Here is a 15,051-nt window from a genome sequence, read left to right as displayed (position 1 = left end):
TCTATCATATCATTGCACGATATCATTAACTTCGGATTTTTTGCTACGATTATTGGGTTTTTTTACGTCTATATACACAATTAACGCTAAATTTACACAACGCTAAATGGAAAAGGAAATCTCCACAATGTTTCCTATTATTGCATTACTGATATTTCGTTTCATATTAGGGCCCGTTTGGATGCCGAGAAGATTTTGATTTGGATTTCTCACATTTGCAGCCCTTTTTGTGTTGTGATTTGGATCTGGATCAAATCTTTTGATTTCTAAATCAGCGATTGACTGTGAAAAAAAACAGATTTCCAAATATGCTGTGGAAATAAGTAATTGGAAATCCACACCTCAACCTCTCCCCTCTAGTAGGAAGTGCCACCTTCCCTCTCTGTATCCCTCAACACGAGCTGGCGGATCTCTTCATTTTGTATTCAAAACTCAATTCCAAATCCAAATACAAAATATGAGGTATCCAATTGGGCCCTTACATCTTTTTCTTCTTATTAAATGCAACAAATAGTCAAAAACTCCATGAGCAATCACCGACTTGGCTGTGTCAACTACAATAAGGCCAGAGAGAAACCAACAATCAGCATGCGATGTTGTTTAAAAGTGCATGGGATTTTAGATTATACTAATAAAACAATGAAAATAAACTAACAATAAAATTCAACTTGTAGAAGAAATCAAACTTTAAAGTGGAAAGAGCTTAAATAATGAGTGAAGGCACGGATCTAAATGCGTCTCCTCCACATTTGACGAATCAACGGTACAAATAGGATCTCTGGCGTATGCCACCAGGATAAAACTCAACTCGGGGATGTGCATTTAAACACTTTGGCATCCTTGCAAATATGACTCGTGCATGTTTCCTTCACCAAAGAAAGGATCATCTGGGCAGTGTTTTTTGGGAGAGAAACCAAAAGAACATCCGAATTCGAATTCTTAATTTTGTATTCATTACTGTTTACTTATTGGAAATGAAGAGACACCCTACTTGCGTATATAATAAAATTAAGATGTTTTGATAGCTGTAATTACATTAAACGGCGCAATGAACCTTCCTAACTGTCTTTAAGAGATTGCATGTGTTTGTGGTAAACAATGAGCCATAATCAATTTGAGATTTGAGCAGTAGAAGTATATGGAAAACACATCTATCCCGAAAATAAAGATGGGATTAAGATTGCCGAATGATTTGGCAAGCTGAATATGTTGTCGAGACACGCGCGCCACATTTTTGTTTTATGCGAAGGTGTCACGATAGAGGTTCATGTGCTTTTTTCCAGCACGGGATCCCGTTTTCTTAGCAACCCTCAAAGCATATAGGTTTCGCCTATGGATACCTTGCTTTGGCTTTTGTAGGGCTGCAATAGGGTCGGGTTGGGCCGGGCTTTTCAAAACCCTAGCCCAACCCTGGATCCCATTAACTTAGCCCTGGCCTGTGAAAATAGACTAGGCAACCTAAGGAGGGGGGTGAATTAGGTTTTATAAAAACTTAGTTACTTTGAAACCCTTGTTTTAAATAATTTTTCTTTTAAAGCTATCTAACAATTGCTAATAAGAAATTGAGGTTTAAGATATTACCAATGAAGTCATAAGAAGATAGAGTGTGGGAGAGTAGAAAGCACAAAAAATGAACACCAAAATTTATAGTGGTTCGGTCTACTCAAAAGACCTACACCACTCTTCTTGAGGTCGCACTGAAGGATTTTCACTATCCAAAGACCACCCAACGCCCGCTTCGAGGCTCCTTAGAAGTACCGAGTCTTTAAACTCATGAGTCTTTAAACTCAACAAGGGTAACAACCATTCTCTTACAATGGTAGAAAGAAAGTAAATGCTCTCAAGCCTCTTATAAGCAAGTACAAATGTAATAGCTCAATAATCACTCTTGCTTCACCCAAAAATGTAAACCTTAAAGATTCTCTCTTGGAGGATTGAAAGTAATGGCACACTAGAGTTGAATTAATGAAAGTAAATCTTACAATGAATATCAAGATTAGAGTAGGTGAGAGTTGAATGCTTGAAAGAAGGTAGCTAGGGTTTTTATAGTGCAAGAGATGTATGTTAGGGTTTCCAAAATGTGATTTTATATCAAGAAACACAAAACCCTAATTTTTTGCATTCAAACGCGTCACGGACGAAGTCCCGGATGTCCGCCGGAACTAATTGTTTTAAATTCCAGACGCGCACCAAAGTCCGTCAACGAATGTCCTCCATATCCCTGATGACCGCAATTATCTCGGTTAAAAACCTCATGTTCAGACGGATGTCTGTCATAATCCCGGACAACCGGATTCTTCTCCATTACTTGACTTGAAATTAAAAAGTTCAGACGGACGTCTGCAAACTTCTCGAATGACGGTTTTTCCTCGGTTAATTTTTTTAAGGTGCAAACGGACTTCCGCCAAAAGCCGAGGACACTTAATTATGCATTTCTTCGAGGAAATTCATTATGGACTTCGGTCTATTAGAGGGAGTGTGATTCCTAGAAACTTCTAACTCCATTTTAAACCTCCATAAGTGCCAAGAACACAATCAACCAAGAGAGAATATACAAACTAAGCTTTATGAGTGCAACTTCTCTTCTGGGCTTCTTGAGTCTTCAATCTTCTTCTTCTCGGCTTCATTTGACCTTCAAGATGTGTGCGTCAAGGTTCCATAGGTCACTTGTGATGTCCACGACGTCTTGCTTGCCTTCAATGTATTAACGTTGTTCATCTCATATGCAAACAACTGAACATACCCAATCAATATTGGTTTGATTTCAATCAAAACATTAGTGATCGATAGCCTTTCGGCTTACAATCTCCCCCTTTTTGATTGATTGAAAAATCCAGATTGATTGCGATGTAGGAGCTAGAGTAATGACATATAATGCTTGCTCCCCTCAACAGAAGTTCCCCCTTAATAATAGCAACAGTTAGATTGGGAGACTTCTATTACAATTAGTTGATTTAAAATAGTATAAACGTAACTGCAAGCAATCAACGAGCCAACTAGCTATCTCCTCCCCCTTTGACATAAGCAAAAATGGAACAATTAACACAATCATGGCATAGTGAAGAATAATAACCACTCAACTAGAAGAATTGGCATTCAAATAATAGCTCATTCATACCAATCAAACATGCCATTCAGATAAAAATGGTTCATACCATTCAAGAGAAACACTTATATAAACGTCTAAGCCATACCATAACATAATAACCATAAAAGCGTGCATGAGCTATGACATCAAACCATCCACAGCAAGCAAACTAAGGAGCTAGAAACCCCCAAAGCAAGTATCAAGTGCGGTGATGAAAAAGAGTAGTCTAGAAACCTGAATAATACATGCCAGAGTAGATAAAAGTATAACACTAAAGTGTGACAAAAAGATGCAATAGGACCTGAAGTCCTAGTCCTCTGGTGGTGGTGGTGGAGTGGTACCAAAGCGTTACTGGAACGCGATGAAATCCTCGTGAATGTGCGACACATCAATCGATAGATCCATGAGAGGTCCGGAGAGGGTAGTGATGGATCCAGAGAGAGTATCATATTGCGCCTTGTTCTCCAGACAAAATTGCTCCACAGAGTGCTGGAGCCTATCATAGTGATGAACAAAAGAACCCTAGAGACCACGATAGAGGATATCAAAGTCGTGTGCTATGCCTGTGAAGGTAGGAGGAGCGGGACCAGCAGTATATGGGAACGAATGTGGAGGTACTGGATCAACGGGAGGAGCATCTTGAGCATCGTCGTCAGCCTCGTCAGCACTGACCTTAGGGACATCGGAATCAAGATGTGCATGAGGGTTTTCTAAGAATTGAGGAATGCGCATTTGTCGAAGAGTAGTCTGGTCAATGTCCAAAGTGGCAGGAGAGGACTTCACATTTTAAAGAGGGATGTCAAGAAATTGAAATAGACGGTTTAGGAGCAGACCATAAGGAAAATAAGTGTGTGCCTTTGTAGGAACCTTTGTCATATGTCGAAAAATGACATAGGCGAGACTGACAGGGGTGTTAGTAAGGAGAGCAAACGTAAGAAATACCTCGAGAGGGTGTACCTCATCTTTACACCCGGCCCAAGGGGTGATATTAATGTAAATGATTAAATGATAGATACGGGCAGTCTCAGAAAGGTCGTGAGTCTTGACAGGAGTGGATGGATCATATTTTTTGCAAATACCGAAGTACACGGTGAGAGATGGAATACCGGTAGAGTCAATATCATCATTTGGCCAAAAATACACTTGAGATCCATCATTGGAAACTTCAAAAACATTGGCAAATTCGTCAAGAGTAAATGTAACATTTTTTAGACGAACTTTGGTGGTAAGGGTTTTGTTTCCAAGAGAAACACGAAGGTTTGTGTAAAATTCATGAACTAAAGAGGGGTATACACACCATGGACCTCCATAGGTAAGAATACCTTCCCATCCAAGGGTAGTGAAGTCAGTGACAAGAGGAAATCGTTAGTAGAGTTCCGTGTCGACTCGGCCCCCGCTAAGACTCTTCTGCTTGGGGATTTGTTGAATTATGAGTTCAGAGTACATTTGAGGAGGCCGCCGAGGAGGAGATGGAGATCAATCTTGATCATGAGCACGCTTCCTTTTGTTTCTTCCTCGAGAAGAACCCTGGCCTTGAATAGTGCGAGATTTAGGCATCGTGAGATGAAAATAAAATAAAGAGAATGAAACAAGAAAACTGAAGGAAAGACAGAGAAATGCACGCCGGAGGAATGCTTGTCGGAGGAAGCAATCGTCAGACGAAGTGAAAATGGGAGAGAAGTGAAAGTGAAAGTGAAAGTGAAAAATGAGAAGAGTAAAAGGGTTTTTTAACCCTTTCATCTGTTGGGCGCGCTTTGTCCTGGACGTCCGGGAGACGACGGACGTCCGTCTGCCCAGAAAATGCAAACTTAATGATTTGAACCATTTTGGTTCAATTTTGAGCCAAAAATTGCACTTTTTGAATAGTCCCAAAGAGTTAGTGGTGTGTGAAATGAGTAATTCATAGAAATAAGCATATATGCACACAAGATCACACACAATAGCCAAGGGTGCTTGGCTCCCACACACATTTTAATGATGACTATCAAATCCCAATACTTGAAACATACTCCAAATGTTCAAACCACTACGGATATCACAAAAACGATCTTCATTGAGGGGTTTTGTGAAAATATCCGCTAGTTGAACATTTGTGTGAATGTATTCAATTGATATGTCTCCTTTTTTATAGTGATCTCTCAGAAAATGATGTCCATTCTCAATGTGCTTAGTTCTTGAATGTTGAATTGGATTTTTTGTGAGATTAATATCACTAGTATTATCACAATGAAATGGTACACATTTGATGTTCCAACCATAATCCAATAATGTATTTTTCATTCAAAGAATTTGTGCACAACAGGCTCCGGCCGCAATATACTCGGCCTCAGTAGTGAATAGGGCAACAGAGTTTTATTTCTTACTAAACCAGGAGATTAGTGATCTCCCAAGAAACTGACATGTTCCACTTGTGCTCTTCCTATCTACTCGACAACCGGCAAATTCGGCATCGGAGTAGCCCTCTAGGTCAAATGAATCAGATTTTCCATACCATAGACCAAATGAGGGAGTTCCTCTCAAATATTTGAAAATTCTTTTGACTGCAAACATATGGGACTCTCAATTGAAATCGTGCACATAAGCAAACACTAAATATGATGTCAGGTCTACTAGCAGTCAAATACAAGAGGCTACCAATCATACCTCTAAATTTTTTTTGGTCAACTTTTGCACTACTATCTTCTGTAGATAGTTTTGTAGATGTACTCATGGGAGTGGGTTTCACAGGAGATGTATCCATGCCAAATCTTTTCAAAAGGTCATGTGTATATTTTTTCTTGGTTAATGAAAATACCATTGTTCAATTGATGTATTTGACTAAGAAAGAATTTAAGCTCACCCATCATACTCATTTCAAATTCATTTTTCATGCATTGGGAAAACTTATCACATATGCTTTCATTTGTTGCATCAAAGATAGTATCATCAACATAAATTTGCACAATCAACATAACATCATTCTTTCTTTTGACAAAAAGTACTTTATTAACTTTTTCAATTTCAAAACCTTTATTCAACAAAAAGGATGTTAATCGTTCATACCAAGCTCTAAGAGCTTACTTTAAACCATACAATGTTTTATCCAATTTGTAGACATGATTAGGATATTTAAAGTTTTCAAAACCAAGGAGTTGTTCAACATACACTTCTTCCATTATATAACCATTCAAAAATTCACTTTTAACATCCAGTTGATAATGTTTAAATCCCTTATGACATGCAAAGGCAATGAGCATTCTTATAGCTTCTAGTCTAGCAACCGGGGCAAAGGTTTCATCATAATCGATGCCCTCTTCTTGGTTGTAGCCTTCAGCAACAAGTCTTGCTTTGTTCCTTCAGATATTTTCATGTTCATCAAGTTTATTTCTATACACCCACCTAGTTCCAATGACGGATTGATTGTTAGGCCTAGGAACCAACTTCCAAACCTTGTTCCTTTCGAATTGGTTGAGTTCCTCTCGCATAGCAATCATCCAAAATTCATCTTGTTCGGCTTCGGTGATGCTTTTAGGTTCAATGTGAGATATAAAAGCAAATTCTCCACATATAGTTCTATATTGTGCTCTAGTTTTGATTCCATGAGAGGAATCACCTAATATTTGTGAATTAGGGTGATTTTTCATAATTACTTTTCCCTAGTTGGTCAAGATTTCTTCTTCCTCTTCTTCTTCCTCAAGTACTTCTTCACTTTCAAGATTCACTTCCTCTAGTTTCTTTGTTATGTCATTAGTTTCATTATTTTCTTGAGATTTTTTAGGGTCTTCTTCTTCATCATCATTAATTATTGATTTAGGTTCTTGAGATTCATCAAATTTTACATGAATAGCTTCTTCAACAATCAAGGTTCTTTTGTTGTAAACTCTATATAGAATATCCAAGAAATATTCCATCATCCGACTTTGGATCGAATTTATGAAGATTGTCCTTGATATTTAGAATATAGCATTTACAACCAAAAACTTTGAAGTGACTTATGTTAGGTTTTCTCCCTTTCCAAAGCTCATATGGAGTCTTAAGAGTTTTTGGTCTTATGAGAACCCTGTTAATGATATAGCATGCCGTGTTAACGGCTTCGGCCCAAATATTTCTATGGGTACTATAGTTATTTAACATAGTTCTTACCATCTCTTGAAGCACTATTTTCCTCTCCACTACACCATTTTGTTGAGGAGTTCTAGGTGAAGAGAAATTATGATCAATTCCATATTTAGAGCAATAGTTATCAAAATCAATGTTTTCAAATTCGGTTCCATGATCACTTCTGATAGATGATATGGAAGTTTCTTTTTCATTTTGAACCTTATTGCACAATTTGAAAAACATTTGAAAAGTTTCATCTTAAACTACTCAAAAACATAAACCATATATATCTATAGAAATCATCAACAACGTACACATATCTCTTCCCACCGATGCTACAAGTTTCCATTGGACCAACAAGATCCATATTAAGAAGTTGTAGAGGTCTAGTGGTAGACATAACACTTTTGGGTTTAAAAGAGTCTTTGGCTTGTTTTCCTTTTTAACAAGCTCTACAAACATGATCATTTGTGTACTTGAGCTTAGGCAAACCATTGACTATTTCTTTATTTCAAAGTTTAGACAATAATTCCATATGTGCATGTCCTAGTCTTCTATGCCAAGTCCATGAGTTATTATCAATAGAAGAGAGACATTTTACATTTTGTGTTGTGAGTTCTTCTAGTGCAAGAGTGTAAACATTATCATTTCATGTGGCAATGAAACTAACTGTGTTACTGTGTGTGCCTTTGACAATGCATTTATCATTTCTAAATGTGACCTCATTACCAACATCACAAAGTTGACTAATGCTAAGCAAATTCATAGATAAACCATCAACAAGCAAAACATTGGATATAGTAATATCTTTAAGAGTGAGTGTACCTTCGCCGATGATCTTACCTTTCTTACCGTCGCCGAAGGTGACCTTACCTTGGATCCCATGGTGGTGGATGAAAACTTGGATGCATCTCCCGTCATGTGTCTTGAGCATCCGCTATCCAAGTACCATTTATCGGTGTTGATGCTTCCTTTTACACAAATCTACAAGACAAGGTTGATGTTCTAGACGTAGGTACCTAAGTTCTTTTGGGTCCTTCAAGGTTAGTATCATACAATTCATCTTTTCTTACCCATACGTATTTCATATTTATTTGCTTTCTTACTCTACAAGCATAGTTATGGTGTCCAATTTTTCCACAATAATGACACGTAGGAACAACAAAGTTAGATTTTATATTTGACTTTCTCTTTTGTTTATACGGTTGGACAAACTTGTTCTTGTAAGATTCTTTCTTTTGGAATGGTTGGTATCCCAAACCGGCCATTCCATTAGAAAGGTTCTTCTCAAGAATTTCATCAAGCTTAGATTTTTCACATCAGAACTTTAGATGAAGCTTATCGTTATCATGTCTCAATTCTTTATTTTCAAGATAGACTTTTTCAATGTCTTCATATATCTTTTCATTTTCTTCTTTCAAATCCTTTTTTTTCAAAACAAGATTGTCAATCCTTTGGTTCAAAAAGTTGTTTTCATAGGCGAGAGGATCTCGTTCCCTTGTCAAAATTCCAAACTCTTTTGTAATTTTCTCGAGTGAACTCTTTAGATTCTCGGTTTTTGAAACTTTAAGAAGGAGGCCTTCTTGAAACTTTTCACAAGCCTCAAAGAGTTCATCATATGTAAAAGGTTTGTCAATATCATTTTCATTTTCAATTGATTCATTTTCGGAATTAAGGGGTTCGATATATACCTCTTCCTCATGGGATTCCAGTGTCATGAAGCATACATTAGGATCTTCTTCCTCACTTGACTCGCTTGCGGATGAGCAACTTAGTCCGTCCCAGGTTGCGCGAAACTTTTATTCTTCTCCTTTTTCTTCTTTCTCGAGTTGTCCTCTTGTTTGTTTAGAGGACAATTGGGTCGGATGTGTCCGACTTTCTTACATCTATAACACCTTGGAAGATCATCTTCTTTTCTATATTTATCTCTCCATAATGGCTTATCTTTCTTGAAAGCACTTTTCTTTCTTCTTGAGAAGTGGTGAAATTTCTTTGTGAGGAGAGCTAGTCCTTCTCCTAGGTTTTGAAACTTCTCTCCGTCGCTCTCGCTTTCACTGTCCGCATTGAACTTGAAGGTGACACCCTTCTTCTTTGTGTCATCCTTATGGCCTTGTTGATCCGCTCTCTTTTTCATCTTCATCTCGTGGGTGATAAGAGATGCAACAAGTTTTTCTACAAGGATGGTGTCAAGATTCTTTGCTTCTTCAATAGCGGTGATCTTTGGATCCCAAGAAGCGGGAAGTGATCGAAGTAACTTATTCACGATCTCTTCATTTGTGTAGACTTTACTTAATCCATCCAACTCATTGATAATGTTAGTGAAGCGAGTATACATTTCGGAAATAGATTCATCATTTTTTCATTTTAAAGGCTTTAAAATCACTAACAAGAAGATTTATTTTGGTCTTTTTAACTTGAGTGGTTCCCTCGTGAGTAGCTTCAAGGGTGGTCCAAATTTCTTTGGACGTCTTACAATTGGAGACTCGATTAAATTCCTCGGGAGATAATGCACAAAAGATTGTGTTTACTCCTTTGGCATTTAACGCTACTCTCTTCTTTTGAGCAGCCGACCACTCACTGCTATCAGTTGTGGGATGAATATAATCATATATCCATCTTCAATTAGTTCCCACATCTCATAGTCATGTGATTGAAGAAAGAAAGCCATTCTAGTTTTCCAATAACCATAGTTTGAACCATTAAAATAAGGTGGTCTAGATACGGATTGTCCTTCGACATTTCCTTGAGGGGTTGCCATGACCTTTTACTCTTGTAAGATTTTGAGAAATCAAAATCCTATGTTAAGAGTCCAAAGCTTTGATACTAAGTGAAAATAGACTAGGCAACCTAAGAGGGTGGGTGAACTAGGTTTTATAAAAACTTAGTTACTTTGAAACCCTTGTTTTAAATAATTTTTCTTTTAAAGCTATCTAACAAGTGCTAATAAGAAATAGAGGTTTAAGATATTACCAATGAAGTCACAAGAAGATAAAGTGTGAGAAAGTAGAAAGCACACCAAATGAACACCAAGATTTATAGTGGTTCGGTCTACTCAAAAGACCTACTCCACTCTTCTTGAGGTCGCACTCAAGGATTTTCACTATCCGAAGACCACACAACACCCGGCTCCGAGACTCCTTAGAAGTACCGAGTCTTTAAACTCAACAAGCGTAACAACCCTTCTCTTACATTGGTAGAAAGAAAGTAAATGCTCTCAAGCCTCTTCAATAGGCAAGTACAAATGTAATAGCTCAATAATCACTCTTACTTCACCCAAAAATGTAAACCCTAAAGATTCTCCCTTGGAGGACTAAAAGTAATGGTACACTAGTGAGGAATTAATGAAAGTAAATCTCACAATGAATATCAAGATTAGAGTAGGTGAGAGTTGAATGCTTGAAAGAAGGTAGCTAGGGTTTTTAGAAAGCAAGAGATGTATGTTTGGGTTTCCAAAAGGTGATTTTATACTAAGAAACACAAAACTCTAATTTTTCGCATTTTAACGCGTCGCGGACGAAGTTCTAGACATCCACCGGAACTAGCCGTTTTAAACTCCAGACGCACACCAAAGTCCGTCAACGGACGTCTGCCATATCCCGGACGACCGCAATTATCACGGTTAAACACCTCATGTTCAGACGGACATCCGCCATAATCCCGGACGACCGCATTCTTCTCAGTTACTTTACTTGAAATTCAAACGTTTAGACGGACGTCCGCAAACTTCCCGGACGACCGTATTTTCCTCGGTTAATTTTTTTGAGGTGCAGACAGACGTCCACCAAAAGCCCGGACGTCTGTAATTCCTCTGGACACTTAATTATACATTTCTTCGGGAAATTCATTACGGACTTGGGTCTATTAGAGGGAGTGTGATTCCTAGAAACTTCTAAGTCCATTTTAAACCTCTCTAAGTGCCAAGAACACAATCAACCAAGAGAGAATATACAAACTAAGCTTTATGAGAGCAACTTCTCTTCTGGGCTTCTTGAGTCTTCAATCTTCTTCTCCGCTTCATTTGACCTTCAAGATGTGTGCGTCAAGGTTCCATAGGTCACTTGTGATGTCCACGTCGTCTTGCTTGCCTTTAATGTATTAACCCTATTCATCTCATATGCAAACAACTCAACATACCCAATCAATATGGGTTTGATTACAATCAAAACATTCGTGATCGATAGCCTTTCGGCTTACAGCCCGCCCTAACCCTGATTCAAGGCCCAAGAAACCTCAACACAATGCCCGCCCTGCAGGGCTTAGCCCAGCTCTGGCCCGCCCTGATTGGGCCTGGCCGAGCTGGCCCTGATTGACCCTAATGAAGAATGGGTGATAGAATTCCTTCCTACAAGTTAAAATATATGAGCATTATTTAGAGAAAGAGAAGGTATACACGAAACGTCTCGTGCTTAAACTTTCCTAACCAGATTTTACTAGAAGAAGATTTCAGATTTATGAAGGTGATATGGCAAGGTTGAAGTAGAAGTGAACAACAATCAGATAGTGCCAAGAGTAAATTGTACCATTCTAAAAGACCAAAGACAAGAAAATTCAACTAATTTCCATACGTCATGAACATCAGAAACACTATGCCTCGTGCAAAAATGCAACAATAATTCAACAAAACTCATAGAAAATGATATTATCAAGATGCTATGAACATAAACTAGGCCCCAACTCATCCCCAAGTAAGAGAAAGTGTATCAATGAAGAAGTCAGAATTCAAAAGTCAACAATAATCTCAATAAAGTTCCATAGAGAAGTTCAAAACATTATTCTGACAAGATCAGAACTACATTTTGTCACGTCCCGGCCCAGGATGCACGGTTGGCACAGCCGCCGCACGCCCGTGAGGTGACCCCACAAGCTTGCAAGTCTCACAAATTAATCACAATTTCCAATTCCATGCATCCAGAGCAAGTTGTTAAATGTTGGCATGAAATTTAATTATTCATCCAAGTCTAACATGATTGAATGGTTCTTAAACAATTCCAACTCCATAATACTTTCTATTATAAAATCACCTCAATGAATAACATCTCTGAATAACTAAAATCTAATTCAAGTGACTAGAAATGAAGTCTGCGTTGCCGATCTCCCCGTGCTGCGAGATCCAACAGCGATCAATCTACTGCTTCTCTAGATCTGGAAAATAGTTGAACAACATACTGAGCACAAAGCCCAATGGTTACCAAGCAAAAAAAAAAGAATCAATTAAAGATACGGCAACAGCATAAACAATACTTTTCTACTTTATAGGTAAAGGTCAACGTGTGTAATAGAACAGTTCATTGCTTATTCAAAATCAGACCAAAACTGATAATTTCAATGGCATCACTTCAATCTTTTCCAAGGCCAATTTCCAATCCTATTGGCAGGTGGCGTACCCCCAGCGAACACACGTTCGCAGGACTCACCAGTTCTAATACAAAGTAAAGATAATCCATGCCAGAGATCAACCTTACTGGCAACCCAAGATCAACCTTAAGGGTAACAAGATCCCTATTCCCACTAGAGATCAACCTTACTGGTGGGGCCCGAGTTCAACCTTACGGGTGTTAGAGTCAATATCTCCATCAAAGATCAACCTTATTGATGGACACAGGGTACTAAGATTTTCGCCAGAGATCAACCTTACCGGTGGAAGGTTGAATTCCATACTAAGACTGAGCAGAGTCAAGGTTTCCCACCGCTTACCAGGTGGGTTCACAAGGACTAAGTTCTTTTCAATGCGCTCTACAAGCACACACCCTTTTCTTGTTCAACATATTTTTCTCGAGTGCCGATCCTATGGAACATGAGAAATCAAGAGGGTCCTTCACAACCCTCAACCAATTTAAATATTGGTATTCAATAGGTTCTATTGTCAACAACGTATGACTGAACGATCAGTACTAGGTCTTGTTCATTTCAAGCAGCACTAGTGCTTAGTAGTCCATATTGTCAGTTTATTATGTAATTGAGCATTCAGTATAGAAATATTGATTTAAGTGGGTATGTACAATGGAAAACTACATAACTGTTAAAGGGTGTTGTGGGTGATGTGGCCAATTTCATGGGTTCTATATTGTTGACATGGATCTTAGGTTCCACCTTTATTAATGAGAGAAATAGGTTGAATAAAAAAATATCACAATGCAAACATGGGCAGTACCAAGATATAATTTTCAAGTCAGGGATAGCTACTATATCAACTTGAGGGATGGAAACCTACCTTGATCGCGATTCCCAAACCGAGCCTGCTAGTTGGAAAGATCCGGCGCGTTTGCGCCCTCTTATCCGGAACACCACTCTTGCATATGAGAAAAATAACAGGACTATGTTACAGTCCTTGTTTTTGATGAAAAATATTCATCCCCCTCTCCCATCCAACAGACCTTATTTACAAGAAAGTCAAATTGCCTTGATCGCTGCCCAAAAAGGTAGGTAGGTTAATTGGATTTGGCATATTGCCTTGTTTGCCCATGGCCAAAACATTGAACCAATTATTTTGTTTATCCTAATGGCAATAACTCAATTGCCAATCCAAGATTCTATAAAAAGCAGAAAGACACCAACGAATTTGTGAAATCTCTCCCCCTTTCCTTCTTTGAACAAGATTTATTGGGAAATCTCTCCCCCTTTCCACTCTCATTAAGAAACATCCATTTAGAACACATGGCAGCTTACTAATATGGCACTTTAGCAATCCAAGGGTTATCATGACCTATTAAATTTTAAAACACTTCCTAATTTGCTATTAGTTACTAAACTAAAATCCCCACTGAGCCAAAAAAATGTATTCCTACTTTATTTAGAACCTTTGCTTAAAGCATAGCTATTTTTAATAAAACATCATACACAAGATTTTGATAATGACACCCAACTCAAAATAGCACTTTTCAAACTACCCTATTCTAAAGGCATGGGTTTTGATAAAGACACTCGTTTTCGAGCAATTAATCCTAAGATCGGTTTTGGTAAGACACCCATTCCAAGGAAATTAATCATAAGTCTAATTTTGATAATGACACACATATAAAAAAAAAAGTTCACATGGGGCCGGGTATTACAGATCCACTAGTACTTTAACTCAAAACATTTCATCAAGGATGCATGTCCATACCTGAAAATGCAAACAAAAGTTAATAACAAACAAAAATTGAATTAAGTGACGATCAGGGTCGGGTTGGCTTGAGGTATCAACCCTTAACCCGACCCGACCCTAGCTTGGGCCTGCAAAACTGAACCCTAGCCAGCTCTTAGGGTTGGAAAATCTAGCCCCAGACCCTGTTCAGCCAGGGTGGGTCCGGGCTCACAGGCCAAACTTGCACCCCTAGGCTTTTGTCTGTCCTACTCCGACGGTTTATTCTAGACCACCGGTTATTGTATATCTTTAGTGGTGGTTTTAAAGACAGCCCCTGTAAGACCGCTAGTAAAAACTGATTTTTTTGTAGTAAGTGATATTTTGCAAAAATAAAATTTTAATTTCTCAATGACTTATTCTTAACTTGAAGAAAAAGTCAAAATGTACCACGAAAATTTAACTTGAATTAGATATGGGGATCCTCGTCTTCCACATGGGACGGCTGTTACTCTTCGTTCCAAAATGTTGTCCTCAATTCCAAGCTGAACCTGTTCACTCTCAACAAAGTTTTCTAGACTTCCTCTCCAAAGAGGATTGACCACTCCAAAAAATTAGACATTATCTCCCAACTTCTTCCCTCTTTAGTTGAATGGATGGTTATTAAACATCCTGAGAATGGCTTGATTATGCCCTGTTCATTTGGGATTTGAGAATCAATGTTGAGTCCACTGATTATTTACTCGAATAACCTTTACGCACTGTTTTGAGTCTAAAACTGATAATTGGACATAAAATTTCTGCTCTGTTTATTTCAATTTTG

The sequence above is a fragment of the Tasmannia lanceolata genome, unplaced genomic scaffold (genome assembly GCF_043159265.1).
Source record: "Tasmannia lanceolata isolate RefF3 unplaced genomic scaffold, GAP_Taslan_0.1 ptg000013l, whole genome shotgun sequence".
NCBI classification, from domain to species: Eukaryota; Viridiplantae; Streptophyta; class Magnoliopsida; order Canellales; family Winteraceae; genus Tasmannia; species Tasmannia lanceolata.
Note: the sequence above shows the minus strand (reverse complement) of the source record.